Here is a 22,270-nt window from a genome sequence, read left to right as displayed (position 1 = left end):
GTGTGTATATGTGTGTGTTTTTCCCCATGTTTTTGCTTTTATAAATCATGCTGCTGTGAACATTCTGTTATATATGTTCTGGTGAATATGTGCAAGCATTTCCTTCTGGGTTATGTACAAAAGAGTCAGATTTCTAAGGTTATATTTTATATGAATATTCAGTTTTACATGATAATATCAATCTGTGTTTCAAAGCAGTTGTACTAGTTTTTATTCCCACTAGTACTGTTTAAAAGATCCTATTGATCTTTCAATACTTGGTAATATAGACATTAATTTTTGCCAGTCAAATGGCACTAAATATCACCCTGCTTTGTGTCTTATTTGCATCGCTCTCATTACTAAAGCATTTGAGTACCTCTTTCATATATTTAATGACAATATGTGTTTCCTTGCAGTAACTATTTTTCTATGAATATGCCAAATTATCTTTAGGTCCAGTGTTTGTTCTTCTTACATTCAGTCTGGGTTACAAAGAGCTGGAAATTCATTTTCGTTTCTTTGAATTTTCCCAAATAGTGTCCATAAAAGTCTTGCCAATAGCAGTTTCCGCTATAAGATGAATGGCTTCTGTGACTTCCTGTGTCTCCCCAGTCAGAAGAGCTAGAGTTTATATGATGCTGTGCTGGGCACAATGCCAGAGTAATGTTACCTAATTTCTGCTTTTTAGGAACTTGAAATTTTGAATAGACAGTCACATTGATTTAAAGCCTCACATTTCGCTTACTGCTTGTCATTTTAGTTTTTCCTTCCAGCTTTGTTTTATTCTGCCCAAAGTGGAAGTGTATTGTAATTTTCATTTATGACCCTCAAAAAACTGTGACAATATTAACACCTATTTTTAAATATATTAATAATAGTTTTTATTTTTAGTGATAAACAGAATGTGGAAGAGATTAATCTGATACAAAAAGTGGGCATCTCCACAGGCAAACTTTTCAACTGCCCATTTGACTTTGTGCTCCTCAGATGTAGGCTCTGTCTGACCACTTTCCATATCACAGAGACTGAAGCTGTATACCACGTTCAAGATTCCTGAATTATACTTCAATTTGAGGCTTCGCAGAATCTTACTTCAAAGCTATTTAAAAGAAGAACTTTGTGGGTTACCCAACTTCAAAGCATGCTTGAGATTATTTAACATCATTAAACAGAGCAATCTAAGAGACAAAGACATAGGCGAAAGTCAAAGCAATTTTAAAGACATCATACATCATTGTCTTTGCTATTATTTTTCCTCTCAACTTACTAAAGCCTGTCACTCATCCTAACATATACCCATAGAGCGAGCTACAGGGTGTGTGTGTTGAGCACACACACCTTGCTCTTATGATTTCCTCAGATTTCTTTGCTCTTTCTTAAATGTTCCTTGATATATCTACCTCCAGTTCAGGGACTAAGCACATGAATTTCTTTTTAAACAAATACAAGAGCCTATTTCCAAAAGTCATACTATGAGGCACAGCTGTCACAACAGCTGACAAATATTCACAGTCAAGGATATGACCTAGCAAATCTGAATGCACGCTCTCATTTTTCTCATATTTTAACATTTATCTCTCCTTCATTCAGTAGCATTTGTCAACCTGCCTCTATCCACGGCAACCCTTCTTATTTTAATGCTCTCGCTCTTATCCACAATCTAAATTTACATTTCTTGCAGTTATAAATTTTATTTTGTTGAGAAACATTACTTCAAGAAGACTGAAGCCCAATGAACTCTCAAAGACAAGACTTTCAGAGGAAAAAGCCCTCCTTTTCTTTATAGCCTAGAAAAAACAAAAACAAAAAGAAAAAATAAGGCTCTAGATCATTCTGTGAAGTTGCTCTGTCTAGTCTTGTCTATCTATCAAAGAGCATTGGTAGAGGACTGGGGTGGGTGGGTAGATCAATGAGCCTTCTGGTTTGAGTCTAACTCTACAAAGGTGTTTGGGGTTGTGAATGTATTGAATATGGAATATAAAAATATTGGTTCAGTGTGACTTTCAAATATATAATATACATTTAATTGTGTCTCATTTCAGATATGTTTTCTTCAGTTAGTTAAAATTATAGAAATATATGGAAGCAAAAGGCTTCATAGATTATTTGCTCATGAACCTTACTTGATAAGCAGGGTGATGATACAATTTATTATCAAAATGTGGATTCTTTTGGGAACGAAAAGGGATGCTGTTAATAATTAGGCATTGACGACAAGCATAAGCAGGAACTATGACAAACAATAAGGCACAAATGGTCACCCTCATCTTAAGGTATAAGGGAGTTAGTTTGCTTAGTCACATGCCTTGTTAAGTTCCACACAACACCAGATACCAGGGTCCTAGTGTCTCATTAGGAATGCATTGGAACTGGGTTAGCTACAATCTGAGAATGCGCATTGATCATTTTGCCTAGGGTCTGAAGATGAGTCACATCAAACCACTGACCTAAGATAAATGGAATTAATGTTGCAGCTGCATTCTCCCGTCTTCTCACTAGACTTAAGATAGTAAAGGATTCTGACAGCATGTCTTGCCCTTGGGCAATCCAAACCAAGCTGACATGATCCACTCTGTTATGGCCAACTTGTTAATGAGAGGCATGATGACCTCTATACATATATACTCATCTCACCAACTCCCTGGGTGCAGGGTGGGTGTGTCCTGGGTCTGACACAGGAAGGAGTAATAAGTTGAGGTGGTTCTTCATCTTTCATTTTTCCTGTTTCCCTATTTAACATTGTTAATAAAAGACATGTTTGCTATTCTTGCTTCTTTTCTCTTTAGTTTAGCATATACTGAACACCTACTGGGTACCAGAAATATGCTAGGGGGATTCACATACATCACTGTTATTTATTATGTTTTGAGATTTGAATAGTTTCTCTTACCAGTGATTCAGATGAATATGTTTTTGCATCTTATAGCCTGCCTCTTCCATATAGGTTCTAAGGTCACATGGAAACCCCTCTACAAGACACTTTCTGCTAGTTTTCTTACAGTCAGGGAAAGGCTTACTAAAATTTCTGTTTCAGAAATGACTCCAGTTATATTCCCATCTTCACTCACAAAAAGAAAGAAAAAAGTGAAATTCCTGCTATTTAAGAACAGTGAAGACACACGTGAATTTTCTTAGATATATTTTGCCAAAGGAAACTTGTAAAGGAAGAGTCCAGGGTGAGTTTTTCATCCATATTGACAAAATCTGTTGAAGAGTTATGGGGGGAAGCCTCCCCTATGCCTTATAGGGATCTTGCCCCAAAGAAGATTAAAATCTGTGAGAAGGGATAGTTCAAGTACATAAATGACTGTATTGTAAGGAGGAGGTATGTTGTAGCATGAAGAAATTCAAAGACTGTGTTTTCAAAGTTTCAGGTAACAAAAAGGAGACAAATTTTTTTATAGAGGAAATTATGTTTAAGGTAGAACTTGAAGAAATGAGTAAAATTCTGACAGACAAATATAAGGCAAGAAAATTTTCAAGCAGAAAAAAATAGCATGAATTGCAACATAGAAACAGGAAAACATACAAAAGATATGATTAAGGAATAGGCAAAAATCAAAGCTTAGCTGAAATTTGGGGGCAAAAAGCAAATGGTAGAAGATTAATGGTAACTCAGATTCTAAATCCCTTCTCGGGAGAAATATAAAAGACACATTCTAGCATATTCAAAACAAACACTATTTTTAATACAACTTCTAAGATATGAGGCCTTGTTCTTTTTAATCTATGTCATTAACATTACTTCATTTAATTTTCATAACAGATCTGTGGTATAGGCAAGGCCACTAGTTCCATGTTGTGGGTTGGACAGTTGAGATAAACAGAGGTTTATTGCTACCCTGGTGGGATGGGTAATGCCCTCTCCTTCCTTCTCTCTCCCTCTAGAAGCAAAGTGCTAGATCAAAGAGCAATACCTTTTCACATGCAGGAGGCTTACTTTCCTGTTGAGATTTTATTTGAGTTTTGAAAGTGGGACAATGTATTTGTCAGGAAGCTTCAGTGGATTAAGCCACTGTTTAAACCATGCTAATAAGGCCGCTGTACTCAAACTGTGACCAGAACCTTGCCAACTCCAAACTGCTGCTGCCTGGCCATCTCATCAGTCCACCTGCTGTGCACCTAGTGCTTTAGTCCCAACTTCTAGACCTAATAGACTGGATATCGGCTCTGGCTTGAGGCCTTGGCCTCTTCTGCATTGATGGCTGCTGCCCACAGGCCTCATTGATATCGTCAAGCCCATCATTCATCCCCTAATACCGCTGACCAGGTTCTGGGCTGGCAGAGACCATTGTGCAGATGGGGTTGGTATGAATGTCCAAGTGGCAAAACAAAGCAAATGCAGATGGGAACACAAGGTGTGCACGAGAACCCTTCATCCAAATATGTTGGGGGTTTAGAAAGATTAAAACAGCTAATTAGTGACCTTGGAACCATCCTTATTGGCTAAATAATAAATAAAAATTTATCTGAGTTGGTTTTACTAGTAAATTCAATTCAGAGACTATGCCAAAATGCAACGGATTCTGCTAGTTTTAATCCCTGAAGGTCATATGCAGCTGTATGAAGTTGCAGGGCCATACATTATTTGCATGTGATTAGCATGTAATTTACACTCTTTAATTTAGACTCTGCAGTTTGTTCTCAGTCTCTTTTTAAGTGAAAACTTCTTTAATTTTCTTCTTTGGGGATGATTTTGTTTACCTCTTCCCATGCTTAGTTTTCCCCCCCAAGTCTTAGCATAAATACTCAAGTGGAAGAATGTATCATGGAATCGACATGATACAGAGCAAGCCTCCTAAGCTTAACTCAGTGAGCCTCACGAATGTCCTGAGCTCTCTGAATTCCCCTTTCCCCAAATCTTTTCAGAAAGCATCCATAAAAGGATATGCCAGTCGGCTAGAGTGGGAAATATACCCCTTTGGTATAGGATTATCTAGGATTGCAGTTCTTTATGATTCAAGCAAGTGAGTGAACATCCCTGAGTTTCAGCTGTTCATGGCGATGACATGGGAGTAACAATTACTGTCTTGTGGTCCTCATGTCACAGCAGGAGCAAATGAGATAGGGCATGCAACTACTTGTGATAAATATTGTTCCTGTCTTTATTTTTTTGATATTTTTTCATATGGAACTTTGCATTGATTTCTATTTTTAAAAAAATTACACTGAAATAAATATTTATCTTGATTAGTGAATTTTTTTGTGCCCCTTTAATTTTGTTTTTGAGTAAACACCTTACTTGCCTCATTCTAGCCCTCAATCTGGGCAAGCACTACGTTGTGGTACAGTCATAAGAGGTTTCAGCCAACCAGATAGTGCTGCAAAAGGATAGCTAAAGAGAGCTACTGAGTGCACCAGATGTCTTGATCAGTTCAGAAGAAACACGGGCACCCCAGGACATGTCAAAAAAAAAATGTTGATACTGTTAACATGACATTGTTAATCCTGAAGCCCTCTCCAGAAGAATTATTAAATCTGGCCACTCGTTACCCTTGAGGATGAAGTCCCAAATTCTTAGCCTAGCTTCCAAAATCCACTGCAGTATAGCCCTCTGCTGCTCCTTTCGCATTAACTCTTAAATCCACAATTGCTCTGTCCATCAGTTGCTCGTCACTACTGCTCAGATCCCATTCTCAGTTCAGAGTCTATGTTCTTGACTCCCTTGTTCATCTTTCCTGCATTTATTTTTGACCTATTGAACAGCATCATTTTTCTCCCATAGTGGGATTCATTCATATTAGTGTGCTCCCCTTTCTTTATATTTTCAACCAAATTATTAAATGAACCCGTGGTGTATGGGATAAACTGGCTCATAAGCACCAATTTTTAAATTTTCAGGAATATTGAAAGCTAGTCATTAAAGAGATCTATTATGAAAAATTAAATTGCATTCAGTTGATTTAAATATATTAAAAACAAACAGAAAAGAATACCCACCAGATATTTTCCTAAATATTTTGTTGCGTGTTACTATTGATGCTTTTGAGGGTAGTTATGTTTATTCCTCCCTACACTGGAAAAGCCACATGATGGTGTGCTACTGCTCACCTCTTCCCAACCCCACAGTCAGTTTCATCATGTTGGTAGTTTGAAATTCACAGAAATCAGCAAACACTACAAATTAGGGCTTGATTTATTGCTTTGTTGATTGTCTGGAATTAAAAAAGTGATGGCGCAAGCATTATTAACACAGATTAAACTTTAACATGTGTCATGACGGTAGCCTTTACATTGTGAATAGCACAAAAACTGAGGAAATATTTTTCCACTTTTGAAACTGTTATTTAAATTAAGTAAAGAATGCTGTTTCTGAAGGGGAAGTTTCTGCATGTCTTCATTATTTTTGTGTTTTCCTATGGTAAACAGACACAAAGTATCAACCAACCCGCCGAACTGAACTCATTAGTTACTTGTAATCATAGATTGACCTCAGGTATAAGAGCAAGCATCAACACACCATTCTGAGAGTATCAGTTGCCCATATGGAATATGCAATAAGTAGTATATATTTTGTTATAATTTGTAACTTATGTGCCTATGTATTTATTTTTACTTTTTAAAATCTATAAGATAAAGATGTGTACACACACACACACACACACACACACACAAACGCAAACACTCAAGCTTTGGGTTTTTTGGGGGGAGGGGAGCCAAACTGCATGTTTAACATTTGCCAGCACAGCACTGCTGATAACCAGAGTGTAATCAGATAATTAAAACCTTTATCTGATAAAGATATAAGATGTGACCTCCTCGTCAACCCCATGGATATATTTTGATTGGATTAGTGAACTTTGGATGTCTTAAAAAGCTTCCTATCATTAAGGTTTATTGGTGAAATGATAGTCAGGAAATTTCATATCATTGGATAGTAAGATTGGAGACCTTCTCCAGTGCTTAAATCAAACCTTTTAAAATTTGATCCATATGTTACTCAACTAGTAACAGAGGATCAGAAAACAAGTCTATAATTTGGTGTAATTTCTTATATAGCAAGAAAAAGACATGGTCTTGACTACCAGCTCAGTTTATAGTTAAATGTTGTCTGTTGACAACTCATTTTACTTTTCTGCAAATGCAAAATAAAGAAATTTCATGATTTTATTAGTTCCCAAATATCACTGCATTTCAAAATTACCTGCAACATTGTCCAAATCAAATATTTTTTTTCCGCTAACAAGATTGACTGAAATGGAAACTCTAGAAGTGGGACCAAGAAATTGTATCATTTTAATGATCCCATATGGCTTTTATGCCAAATCTGGAAACCCTCTATCACCGGAAGCCTTTCAAATCACACAATCATAATGGTAAGCTGACTAGTAAAGGTGTGGGTGCCAGATATTTATATTTACCCATTGTCCTGACTCACATCTGTTTCTTCTTACATATGCTTCTTTTATACATAACATGCCCTCCAAGTGACTTTGTATCCTAATGATCCCCCCACTACAGCCTACATAATCAGTGTTTGTAATTATTCAGCTACTTTTAAAGAAACTAAATATGTCTATGTCAATATTTCTAAAACCTTATGCATAAAACTGAGAAATCATGGCAAAACTTTATTAAAACCATGATTTGCTGTGGCTAAGGCACTCTCCAGATCAACAGATTGATAACCATACAAATAAAATAGTGTACCTTGGTTAGGTCTTAATTCTTTTTTTAATGTTCAGTACTGCAATCATTTTAATCATTTAAAAAATATTACTAACAATGGCTCTGAAAATATCTCTTCATTCTCCCTTAGGTCTTATGATAGAATTCCACATATTTATGCATAACCATTATAAAATATATTTAGAAATTACTTTAAAATTTGCTTATATACCTCCCATAAATGTTTATGTATATTTAATTTTTATAACAATCTCTAGCCAAAATATTATCTCCTATATTTTTGATGAAAGGTAACTAAAGCTCAGATAATCATTATATAAAATCAGTTACAGAGATAAACTCAAAAATATGTAGGTATCTTGGTTCTATATCATATGTCTTTACATAATTACAAGTTATTCTTTGGAATAAAAATAATGATGTTTGCAATAAAGGTGAACTCACAGTTACTCTACCTAGTTGTTAACTGTATCTTTAGAGGTTTGAATCCAATATGCTTAAATGGTCTCTTTGGAGAATTTTTGGACTTATTCCATCTGAATTTAAGAAAATATATGTATATTTTTAATCTGTCTTGGGAATTCTCAGTGGTTAACATTTTTTTCTAACACGGTTGTCCAAAAAGGTAAAGAGAAAGACAGGCGCTATTGCTTTTTGCTATCTCATTGGCTAAAATGCCTGTCGCTTCTTACAAATTGACTGAAATTCCTGCCATCTGCTGCTGTAAACCTCATCTAAATGTAAATTAAAATAAATACATTTCTTGAAGAAAAAAAAAAGAACTTTAAACACCATAAACCTTGGCTCATTTTGTAGTGGTTTAATGGCTTTTCTGCCATCCAAGTTTCCCAGCTTTCAAAGAGATGTCTAATGACATCAAACACCAGTGCCCTGGAGATAACTGCATGAAGTCCAAGCTTCCATTCTCATGGAAATGAAAGATTCAGTGGAGAGATCCAAGTGACTGCCATTTTAAGGGGAGTGCATCTAGACTTGGGATATTAAGACAATTTATAATAGTTGATTAGTTTATCAAACAAACAGGAAAATAAACTTGTCCCATTCCATTCATGGTTTCTGGATAGCCTTGAGTCTGCTTTTCTGATTTTTAATTTACTCCTTCAATGAATATATATGAAACAGCAACTTTTGATGAAGAGTGATTTTATACAATAGTTTTTAGAAGAAAAATACTGCTTCTGAAATGTAGATCTTTGTCTGTCCATCCTTGCTGAGGTGTAGTTTCTGATGGACCTTGAAGGAGGCTCAGACTGTCCTGTCCTGTAGCAAACTTCAGTATTTCAGACAGCATATTAGCAAACATGGTAAAAAAATAATGATGAACTGAATTAGTCCTGCTTCTTAAATGTAGAATCAACTTTGATCTTAAGTATTGGGTGCTTCTTGACTTCTGTAGCCTTTGCCATGTTGGCTCTTATCTGAATTTTCTTTGACGCTCATAGGTTTCCACTGGAGTTGCTTACCTGTGTTGAAACCCAGTAAATTTGACTCACTCCTTGGCAACTGAGTTGGTTTCCTATAATCCCTACCATCGTTGTTTTAACTTAAGTATAGACTCATTGTCTAGAACTAGAACATTGCCTACTTATTTAAATATTCTACCATGTGATATATCTCTCTATGACTATGAAATTTCCTGCCTCATGGGACACCCCTATCAACACAAGGTAAATGTGGGTGGACTTTACGTCTTCTCATTGGTCTGATTCAACCCTGGAACATAGCCCAAATATAAAGGAACAACGAAATTAGGATTACATAATGTCATTTAATGTCTACTTCTCCAGTCAGACTATGATTTCTCTAGGGTCAGGGACTATGCCTATTTCTTGTTCATTACTCTGTTTTAAAATTCTAACATAATGTCTATATAATAGCTTTTAAAGATTACTGAATGCTATCATAATTAGAAGAAAGTTTTGTAATGACGTCATTAATTTAGTCTGAGTAGACATGGGAAATTCTAAAATCTATCTATGTCTATCTACATCAGTATATCTATGTATATGGATATACATATAGATAAATTTGTTCTTTCTCAGATATAGGCTGTTAGCTAAGCTTACATTTGTATTAATCAGAATCATCTACATCATTACATAACCGCAAACAACACTTAAATCTCAGTGGCTAAAAACCACACAAATGTAATGTTTTTACTTATTATTCATATTCCTCAGGATGCTTAGAAACTCTGCTGTGTGATATCCCCACTTGGAACTAGTCTGATGGAGAAGCCACTGCTTAAATCATTGCTCTCACTGTGATATAGTGAATGAGTGGAAGCTCTATAGGATCTCAGATGTATAATTGAGTTACCTGACCTTTACTACTCAATGTCCAGAGCTAGTTATGTGGCCGCAATAAACCATAAAGCCAAAAATACAATTCTACCACTTGCGTAGGTAGAAAGAGAACTTCATTCATTTGGAAAACATCCTGATGGCAACCAAAGTAGAGAAGGTATGCAACAATTTAAAATACAACTTCAGTTTAAGAAATTTTGTCCTGGAATAAGCTAATGATGAAAGACAACATTTCAAACATCTCAAAAAATATATATTTACTTTTAACATCTCAACTCTATAAATATGAATATGAACTGAATCTCAACTTCAATAAACAGAAGATCATTGAAACACGTCTCTTCCATTTTGGGAAAAAAAAACAATCCAAAAAAATAACCATGCAGAGAGTTCACCTTCTCATTTAGGTCAAGTCCAATCCCACAGAAATATGAGGCTGGGTCTGAAGCAAGAGGAGAAGGTAAAGACATTATCTGTATACAAACCATAGGAATAAAATATTTGAAAATACAGTGTTATACAGAAATGCATACAGTAATTAACAGTTGTAGTCAGAAGTCAGTGTAATACTTATTGAAAAGAAGGCTAAATTATCCTCCATAATCAAACTTCTAAATACATTAGGTGTCAGTGTTAATTTCATATTATTTCATAATCCTAACCATTGTTATCATAATTAAATAAAAAGAAAGGTTATTTTGCATGTCTGTGTAAATCAGCAACAGCTTCTACGTGGTTAGTGGGGAGTAGGGGGTGATATTAATTCCTCTTAAGGAAGTACGAAGGGGGGGGTTATCCTTTCTTACACAAGATCCTTTATCATTAAGGAACCCTAGATCTCCAGGCTCATCCTTTTTTCCCTGAGGTTTTTTTTTTTTTTTAAATCACTTTGTTGAGGTATGATTGACATACTAAATACTGTACATATTTAAAGTGTACAACTCGATGAGCTTGGGGATAAGTATATATCTGTTAAATCATCACCACAATCTATTCCATAAACAAATCTATCATCTTCAAAAGTTTTCTACTGCCCTCTTTATTCATGATGATGATGATAAGAATGCTTAACATAAGATCTATCTTTTTAGCAAACTTTTAAGTATACAATACAATATTGTTAACTGCGGGCATTTTGTAGCACAGTAGATCTCTAGTTCTTATTCCACTCATATAATTGAAATATTGTAGGCTTTGATTAATACCTCCTCATTTCCCCCTCCATCCAGAAATCACCATTCTACTTTGCTTCTGAGTTGAACTATTTTAGATTCCTTATATAAATAATATCATGTATTTTTTTTTTGTGTCTGGCTTATTTCACTTAGCTTAATTTTCTCCACTTTCATCCATGTTGTCATAAATGGCAGGATTTACTTATTTTTTTAAGATTGAATAATATTTCATTGTATGTACATACCATATTTTTTATTCATTCTTCCACTGAATATTTAAGTTGCTTCCATGTCTTGGTTACTGTGAATAATGCTGCAAAGATCATGCGAGTGTGCATATCTCTTTGAGATCTTGATATTAATTCTTTTGGATCTATACTCAGGAGTAGAATTACTGGATAATAAGGTAGTTCTATTTTTTATATTTTGAGGAGCTTCTGTACTGTTTTCCAAAACGAACACACCAAATTACAATGCCACCAATAATGTGCAAGTGTCCTTTTCCCTACATATTTGCCAATGTTTATTGTTGTATTTTTATTTAATTTTTTTAGAATAGCTATTCTGACAGGTGTGAGGAAGTGGTATCTCATTGTGAGTTTGATTTGCATTTCCCTGATGACTAGTGAAACTGAGCACCTTTTCATATACCTGCTGACCATTTGTATGTCTTCTTTTGAGAAATCTCTATTTGTTCCCTTGTCCCATTATTGAATCAGTGCTATTTTCATTTATTTGTTTGGTTTTGGGTTGTTGTTGTTGTTGTTTTTAACTATTGAATTATATGAATTCTTTATATATTTTGGACATTAAATTTTTATCAGATATATATTTTGCAAATATTTTCTCACATTCTGAAGGTTGCATTTTTTTTTTCTGTTGATTTTTCCTCTGCTGTGCAGAAGCTTTTTAGTTTAGTTCAAAAAAATCATTGCCAAGGACAATATCAAGATTCTCTGATAATTTCTTCCAGAAATTTTACAGTCAGGTTTCATACTTAAGACATTAATCAATTTTGAGTTAATTTCCCTGTATGGTATAAGGTAAGGGTCTTTTTCAGTCTTTTGCATGTGGCCATGCTGTTTTCCCAACACTATTTATTGAAGAGGTGATCATTTCCCATTATGTATCCTTGGCATGCTTGTTGAAGATCAGTTGACTGTACATGTGTGGCTTTATTTCTGCGTTCTGTATTCTATTCCATTGATGTGTATGTCTGTCCTTAAGCCAGTACCTTACTGTTTTGATTCTTCTAATCATGAACATGCAGTGCATTTCCATTTATTTGTATCTACTTCTTTTATCAATGTTTTATAGCTTTCAATGTACAAGTTTTTTACTTCCTTGACTAAGTTTATTTCTAAAAGTTTTATTCTTTTTTGATAATATTGTAAATAGGATTGTTTTTCTAATTTACAGATAGCCTATTGTTAGTGTATTAAAATGCACTGACTTTTGTATTTTGATTTTGTATCTTACAATGTTACTGAATCCATTTTTTAGTTCTAACATTTTTTGTTGCTGTTGTTGTTATGTTTGTGTGGAGTCCTTAGGGATTTTTACGTATAAGACCATGTCATCCGCAAACATATAATTTTACTTCTTCCTTTCTGATTTGGATGCCCTTTCCTTTTTTTACCTAATTATTTTGGGTAAGATTTCCAGAATATGTGCTATGTGAATAGAAGTGGTGAGAGTGGGCATCCTTGCCTTGTGAGAGTTTTTATCATGAAAGGGTGTTGAATGTTACCAAATGCTTTTACTGCATCTATTGAGATGATGATCATATGATTTTTATCCTTCATTCTATTAATGAGTATGTTATATTGATTTGCTTATGTTGAAGCATTCTTGCTTCCCTAGGGATAAATCTCACTTGGTCATGGTGTATGATCCTTTAATGTGCTGTTGAATTTCGTTTGCTAATATTTTGTTAAGAATGTTTGCATCCACGTTCATCAGTGACATTGGCCTATAGTTTATCTTTCTTTGGTATCAGGGTTATGCTTGCCTCATAAAATGAGTTTGGAAGCATTCCCTCTTCTATTTTTTGGAAGAGTTTAAGAAGGTTTGATATGAATAATTCTTCTTTAAATATTTGGCAGAATTCATCAGTGAAGCCATCTGGCCCTGGACTTTTCTTTTTTGGTACATTTTTGATAACTGATCCAATATCTTTATTTGTTATTGGTCTGTTCATTTTTTTTTTTTTAATTTCTTGATTCAGTCTTGACAGGTTGTATGTTTCTAGGAACCTATTTCCTTTAGATTGTCTAATTTGTTGGTATATAATTGTGAATAATAGTCTCATGATATTTTTAAAAAAATTATGTAGCTTCAGTGATAGTGTCTCCACCTCCATTTCTGATTTTACTGCAAGTATGACAACTGTCTTCAATAGGAAAACAAATAAGAGTTGCATTTTTGAAAATGTGTGAGTACAAAGGGCAAGGCAGAAAGGTGTGGAATTCAGCCTTGGACAAAGGGATTAAAATAAAGTTCTAGAAAATTCATCATCAAATTTTGATAAAACTTAACACCAATTCAAGGTAAAAATTCTGAGTAATCTAAGAATAGAATGGAACTCCCTCTACCTGATGAAAAACATATTAAAAAAATTTACAGCTAATATTATACTTCATCTTAAAATATTGAATATTTTTCTCCTAAAATCTGGAACAAGGCAAGAAAGAAAGAAAAAAAAAAAAAAAAGAAAGAAGAAAGAGAACTTACATTGCCTGATTCCAATACATTATATAAAGCTGCAGACTTCAAGAAAGTGTGGTATTGCAATAAAGATTGACTAATAGATTAAAGTACTGATAGAGACTCCAGTAATAAGTTCACATTTATATGGTCATTTGCTTTGCAATTGAGGAACCAAAGCATTTCAATAAGAAATGAAAATCTTTGTCAACAAATGATGCTGGTTTAGCTAGATATTCTTAATAGAAAATATATAGAGAAAATACATATATCTATACCTATAGGTATGTAGAGATATAGAGAAAATATATATATATATATTACCGTATATAATAATTGATTGAGAATGGATTTTAGAGCTAAACACAACAGCTAAAATCACAAAGACTTTCAAAGAAACAGAAGGAACTATTTCCTGACTTGGGAGTAGTCAAAGTTTTCTTAAGCAGAACACATACCAATAAGGATAAGATAAAAAAAAAAAAAATATTACTTTCGGTTCATGAAATCTTATAGTTCTATTCATCAAAATACATTGTTAAGAAAATGAATCAGTGTCACAAATTGGGGTAAAATATTCACTAGAAAGATATCTGCCAAACAACTGATATCAAGAAGAGACAAAGAACTTCTACAACCCAAAACAAAAAGACACACAACTTAATTTGTTAGATTGCAAAATATTTGAAAAGATATGAAAATGGCTTAGAAGCACATGGAAAAGTGCTCAGCATAAATTAGTCATCACAGAAATTAAAATTAAAATCATAATGAGACACTAGTACCTATGCACAAATGTTAAAGAGATAGTCAACAGCAAATGTTGGCAAAGATTGAAACAGCTAGAACTCATGGGTTTAGAGGTGGGGGCCTGGGAGGGTTATAACAGAGGCAAGGATTGACTAAGAAGGGTGTTAGGGGACTTTCTGGAGTATAGCTGATCATGTACAAAGTGTCCGTCATAATGTAAGGGATTGGATTATAAAGGTGTATCCATTCATCAAATCCAGTCAATGTATACTTAAGATCTCTTTAGATGTCTTAGCTCAAAAGGAAAAATCTGTTACAAAATTGAATTATAATTAATCAATTTGAATGACAAAATACTTGGGGAAAGTGTATTGATAAATGAAATTTAGTTTAAAATGCATCAAAAAGTCTTGATGGTTGATATAAAGAATTCACTGTAAAATTCAACTTTTCTTTATGTTTAAAGTATTTACACTAGAATGTTTTTAAAAAGCTAAATATATAGCTCTAGCTAACAGTCAATAGATCACTATGTGCTCTTCACTATCTAAAGGCTTTACATACATAAGCACTTTTAATCCTTACGGGGATACTTTAGGATGGAATCTGTCGTTATTCACTTTACAGATGAATAAACAGAAATACAAGTGGATTAAATGAAAATTAACAGGGACTTCCCTGGTGGTCCAATGGCTAAATCTCCGTGCTTCCAATGCAGGGGGCACAGGTATGATCCCCAGTTGGGGAACTAAGATCCTGCATGCCATCCGTGGTGCGCCACCGCCCCCCCCAAAAAAAAAAAAAAGAAAATTAACAAAGACAAGTCTTCATCTTTGTAATGAGGAGTCTACATGAATTGGTGTAGGATACTTAGAAGAGCAATGTGTACATTAGAGAGTTACAGATACTGGAGGGAAAGAAACAGAAGCCATTTTCTGTTTTCTCTATATTGAAACTAGGTAACATAATAACATGGGAAATTCAGACAATGCAATGTTTGTTAATTCTAAAATATAGTATCTGTTGGCATATTTGGATAGCTCTCTTTTTAGGGATATCATCAGTCAATTAATCCCATTAACAATTTTCTTCCCCATTTCACTGTCCCACTGGGTTACTTGTAATTCAACCCAGCTCCTGGATAGTTTCTCAAAAACAGGAGTTCACTGGCCCAGTCTAGATAGAGTAGCCTGCAAAGAAGTTCTTCCTACAGATCTCATTCCCCTACATGTCTATGTGTCCCCAATATCCTAAATATCATCAGAAAATCCACAACAAGCCATAGCATGAATGTGCTTCTCAAAATATGGTACCCAAACCAGCAGCAGCAGCTGGGAAACATGTTAGAAGAGCAACTCTCAGACTCTATTCTAAACCTACTAAATCAGAAATTCTGGGAGTGGGAATCTGTGTTAAGCTCCAAGGATTCTGATGCATGCTAAAGTCTGAGAACTATTGATATATAAGGAGCCATTAGAGTTTTCTGTACTCTATTTCGGTTGTCATTCAGAGCTGTTCAACTTTATAATGGAAGAAGTTTCTAAATCTGTAAGAAAATGACTGCAAAGTAAATTAGCAAGTCCTGGTCCGGTATAATTTCTCATGTCTTTTTTTTTTCACTTTTCTTCAACCTATGCCACTCTCAGGGTATTAACTTCAAATGCCAGTTTCTCCTTTTGGACAATAAGCTCTTTGATAACAAAGGCTGCGTCAGCGTCACTGTTGTATTCTCTAGAGTATACCACTCACAGTAGGTCATCAATAAATAACTGTCAAATCAATAATTAATCATTAAATAAATGAGTGAGTGAATATACCTGCATATGAGTGGTGAATTTCTGACTGGGAACTTATCACCCTCTCAGGAAATAAAGAAAACATCCCTCATTGATTGGATCCATCGTGGAGAATAGCTAAGGTGTGAATAAATGCATGACACTTGGTAATATCAGTTTAAGAACCTTTCTCTATTAGGGATAAATCAGAAACCATATGCTTTGGACTATTGCTCTGACCCCTCTCTCCAGACATTATGTCACCTGCACAAGAGGAGGTATAATTGAAGAAGAGGGTATGACCACTTAGAGGTGGATTGGAGATCCAATCACACTAGGGATTCTGACAGCCAGATGCTGTCACCTGAATTCTGTCTGTCAAGAGAAAGGTTTATTTTATAACTTCATTCTACTAATATAAAACTTAAATTATTTAATGTAATTTATTATAGAACCAAAACTACGTAAAAAGCAAATTCATACTCTCAGTAAGACAATATCTATTGATGTTTAAAAAGTAAATTATTCACTTTTTAATATAGTACCTATATGTTCTTAAAAGGAAGAATAAAATGAAATATTACTAAGAGAAATTTTACCTTTCAATCATAATATTATCCAAATTTGTCCATACCCTAATTCATTCTTCACTTTTAGAAAGAAACTAATTGAGTTGTCAGATTGTGTAAGGAAAGGGAAAAGAGTCACCTTATATTTGCCAATCAAATCAAAATCAATTCCTTTAGTCAACACTCCCTTATCTTTCTCAGACACAAAAGGAATACAAGGGCTGAAGAATCACATAATAGTTAATATTTAATGACTTTATAACAATAAATATAAATTTGCTGATATCCAGGTTGATTTATCTTTCCCAATATTTTTCAAACATTTTGATTGTAAAATAGCTTGCATCACATAGGTCCAGAAAAAGTGGGAGAGAATGGCATATTACATTTTAAATAAAGCCAGACAAAACTACAATTTACAGAGATTCATTGATTGGTATAAATTCAATTAATTTTTTAATTAAATGACATTGTTATCAAGAGCAATACTGTTATATTTTTAACTGATATCTACTAAAATCATAGTTCTTATTGTTCTAACTTTAATTTTGAGAAAGAACATCCAGAAAGGCTTTCTGGAATGTTTTTCCACAAAAATTGCCCTGTATATAGTTGGATCCAGAGTTTGTTTACTGGTTTACCAATATCTTTGCTAGGATCTTATCCCATCTTCCCACTTTGTCCTCATAAATGAGTGAATGATAAATTCTCTTGGTCACTAGACAGCTTCTGCAGCAACCCTCATCGTGGATGAAAATGTCCAAAGAAAGGGGCATGAGTGAGAGCTCTCTTGTGTTTCATAATGGGGGTGAGCTTTTCCTAGAAGCCTCCAGTATATTTTGCCCCATGTCTTACTGACTGGAATTGGGTCATATGGCCACTACTATAGAAAGAAAGGGCTGGGAACATGAGTATCTGACATTTTCAGGCTCCATCTTGGGAGGCAGACTTTGAGAAGAAAAGAGAAGGGAATGATGTCTACAAAACTGGCCAGTAGTAGAAGAATGTCTCATTTTTTAGAACAAAAGAATGTGTCATGTTTCTTACTTATAAGAATGAAATAACTACCGATGGAATTTCAAATTGAAAGCCAGGGAAACATATATATATATATATTAACAAGGAGGACTTGCTAGTAACCCTAAAATTATGTATTATGTTGGTTCTTGAATGGATTCTTTCCTTTCTATTACTGATTTTCATTTCATTAATTTTTCTCTGAGTTCTCTTTAATTCCTAGCAAAAAAATTGAAAAGCAAAGGAGATGGAATGTGATTATCAAACTTCAGGAGGCAGTTACAAGTAATATAGACTTACAATTAGGGCAAAAAGTCCACTCTTGCCTCCTCCAACAGAACAGTCTCTGGATTAAGGCACATTGCAGATTAGGAACTGTAACTGGTAAATTTAACAGAGAGAAACAATATGTGTGAGTTTTCTCCCTTTGAGTTGAAATGTGACCCTCAGTTTCTGAAAATACTTAAACATTCTATGCTCCCTGAGAGAAGTAAGAAAAAACTTAACTATATGAAAGCAACTATATATATGTGTATGCATATATCCATAGAGACATAGTCCTGTGTACACATATATCAACAAAATGTCACTCCTTTGATGACAGCTTGGTGAGTATTTCTTTCCTTTAGCGAAATTCTGATGAACCGACATTTCAGGTTCATGCAAACAAATTCCCCATGGAATGAATTTATTATTTGTATCGTTATTAATATTACTCAGCCTGAGAACGACGCCTTCAAAAGATTCTACTGCCCCTTTGTTGTGTGCAAGTGTATGTGATTTTGATTAGCAAACCTGCACACCTAATCTAAGTTTCCTTCTGAGCTTGTGCAGTTAAAATAATTATAATAAAATCTATTAACTGCTTGTTACTGCAGGGGGAAAAGGCACTGCATCCAAGCTTCCATCTGCAACCATTGATTCTGAAGTGGTGAGTGACAGTTCCCCACTGCCTAAGTAGGTTATAACAAGCTAGCTTCAGGCTGCAACAGCCAGTAGAGTGCAGAGGAGAAACTACTGGCCTCCAAACTTGTCTTAAGCCTCAAGAAAGAAGGAAAGGGGAGGGGGAAACCTCTGCCAATAACTGCAGTGCCTGTTCTCACATTCAGCAGCGGGAGTTTTGTAATTGCCAACTCACTTTAATTCCCACTCACACCTTGAGGGGACAAGGAAGAGAACTCTCTCTAACAGATAGTAATAAAACTATTATTCATCTAATCACCGACAAACATATGTGTTTCTTTTGTAACGACTCTGTTGCCCTCATCCCCATAAAACACACTCACAAAGTCAGCCAACTCATGCAAATGAAAACACAGTAATGAAGACAATGTAAACCAAAGAGCAGGCTGCTTTGCAAACATACAAAAATTCCACTTCACGTTCGTTCTTCATACATATAATTCCAATGAATTCCTATCTACCCACACACGATGGTTAAGGCCCCGTATGCAGTGACGAGGAGAATTGACACTATTATTTATATCTTTCAAATGAAATCACTCCTTTTGCTTTAGTGACCTGGAAGTTAGAGGAAAAAGTGTGTTTCCCCTTGGAAGCTGGCCTCATTTCTCTCTTTAATTTTTCATTGGGCCATCTAGATGAGCTATAAGCCACATGTCATCGCCACTTGATTATGACCTTCCTTTTGTGTTTCATTGTGTGTATATATCATGGTACAGCAACTTATATGATTTATCTCTGTCCATTTCTGTCAAACAGACATTCACACATCCCTCCTTGTACCATGCTCCACAGGAATTGTATGTATGTGCATATGTTCATTCTCTGGTATTTCTTATTAAAGATTAATGGGTCAATTCTCTCAACTGTGTGAAAGTAGAAAATAATCAGATTATGATATGGTGTGGGAAGGGTACCAGATACTTCAATACAGATTAGTGCTGCCCTCTAGAAAACAATTGGGGAAGATTTGCTTTTGTTATGAAACTAAAATTTGTTATCTTTGGTTTATTTTTTACAAATGTTTTTAAAAATGATATTGACCAAAAAACTGACCAACTAAATTAAATTTGATTCAAAATGATATACCATCTTAGTTTTAAAACTTGTCTTAATAAATTTTGACCATTTTAAAATAAAATTTATGTGTAAACAATTTTTTACCATTGTGTTTTCTCAAGGGAATGTGCCATTGACTGTCACATAAATTTAATTGTATGGAACTATAAATGTTTTCTGATTGGACATTTTAATAGGCACATCTTTATGAAAAGAATATTCTAGAAAATTGGTGCAGTTACATGGATAATTCACATTATCACAGCAATCACAATTACAACAATCAGTGTTTCAGCCAAGAGTAGATTTGTAACAGAGGTTTCAATGGGCCAGTTAATTTCTGTAAACATAACTTTTTCACAAGTAAGCACACACATACATACCTTTGGACTGTCCACACTGGCTCAAAGTTCTTAGAATTGTTGAAAATCTTCCCAATCCAATACCATCTCCATTGCTGGGCTACTATATTGTATTGAATGTAATTTTACTGTAGAGTGATTAGCAGGATAAATATACCAGAAATGAGCCTCTTCATTTATCTTCCTGAACTCTAAGAGGCGTCATCAATTTGAACATACCCTGACCTACGAATCTTGGAGAGTTAGCCAGTACACTGAAGGAAATCACAGACCTGTCAATATCTTTTGTTCATCTTTGATAAGACCAGCATGACATCCCTCCATAAGCATACGGAACTTTACAACTTAGAGTTTGGACTATATTGCAGTACGTGTAGCTTCCTATGCAGTCTTGTTCAAAGAAACCAAAAATTGATACCTTGATCAGTGTGGTTGGGTGCACAAAGGAAAATCCTCATCTTAAAAATGTCCATTAGACAGTGAGCATGGACAATATAGATTAAAAAAAAAAAATAAACCCTACAAAAACCTATGGCTGTAGATGGTAAAGCATTGGTTCACATTGTCATACATATATGTATTTTAAATATACTTCTGCATTGCCTTGGTAAGTTTGCTTTGCTCAATTTTGAATCATGAGAGAAAATATGACAATAATTACCATCCACTCTAATATTCACTGAACTCTTAGCATGTATTTGCCATTCATTGTGCCAAATGCTTCACAAATGTTATTTTACTAAGTCCTCACAAACTAATCTATGAGGCAGGTATTATTGTTGCTTCCATTTTAAAAATAAAGAAGTGGAGGTTAAGAGTAAGTAGCTATCCCAAGGGTACACTCATGATAACTGACTGGTTCAGACTGTCTTGGTTTATGTTCCCTTAGAAAGAGAACCTAGTCAAAAATTTGAGTAAAAGTATTCAACTGGGAAGTGCAGGAAACAGCAGTAGAGGAGAAGGGGATTGAGAATTTGAAGGAAAGGCAGTCAGTAGTAAGTGTGTTACCTAATAGGCTATCACTATCCTTAACTAGAGCTTTATCTTGTGAGGAAACTCTTGGATACAGCATACTACTTTCCTCGGATTTATCCAATCCAGGTGGATGGGAACTGGAATGCACATCATCAATTCTGCTCAGTTATTACTTGAAGGCTGCTGGGAGGAGTGGCAATTCCCCATAATCATGATCAAAGTAACCTTTTTCTGCTCCAGAGAAAGCCTCCAAAAACAGATGATGTAGATCCTGGTACTTTGTTGCCAATCTTCGCATAGGCACTGAAATGGCAAGTTTCCAAGTAAGGGAATGGAGGAATTGCAGCCAATTAAATTAAAGTATAGATTTCAATAGTGGCTCCATGATTTTACCTAGGACAGAAATAATCTGGTTAGTGTACTGTATTGGTACCTGTGTCGTAAAACTGCATCTGCATAACAATCATACAGTTTTTACTTGTAATTTTATTTGGGTTTGTTTTGATTATGAGAAAAGAACTGATAGAGATTTGGGAATTTTCAAACCTCCAAGCCACCCCTTGAACCAGTGCTGCTTGGTTTGTGCCCAGATCTGTCTACAAAGCTCATGCGCTTAACTACCCTACAAATATCTCTGATAAAAGCACATCTCTCAACTGGGGAAAGTTGACTCCAATATCTCTTTTCAGAGGCTCTCAGGCTTCTGAGAGCACAGTGCCCTTCAGGCTTCCCCGCGTGCATTAAAGATCCTAAAGCGCTTTGGGCAGTGACTACAGTAGAAATGTACCCATTTGATCTGTTGGGAGAAGAAGAGGTCAGTGGCCTCAGGGGAAGACACTTGTTAGCAAAACTAGCTCCCCTACTGGTCTGACACAATACTTGAAAATTCACCAGCTGGGTTTGGGTTCTTAGGGAAATACATGTTGTCTGCAGGATTCCCCTCTGCCTGGTTGGTGATACTTTTATTGTAACTTCTCCCAT

The sequence above is a fragment of the Hippopotamus amphibius genome, chromosome 11 (assembly GCF_030028045.1).
Source record: "Hippopotamus amphibius kiboko isolate mHipAmp2 chromosome 11, mHipAmp2.hap2, whole genome shotgun sequence".
Classification (NCBI taxonomy): Eukaryota; Metazoa; Chordata; class Mammalia; order Artiodactyla; family Hippopotamidae; genus Hippopotamus; species Hippopotamus amphibius.
The sequence above is the reverse complement of the archived record's forward strand: the minus strand, read 5'-3'. Positions refer to the sequence as shown.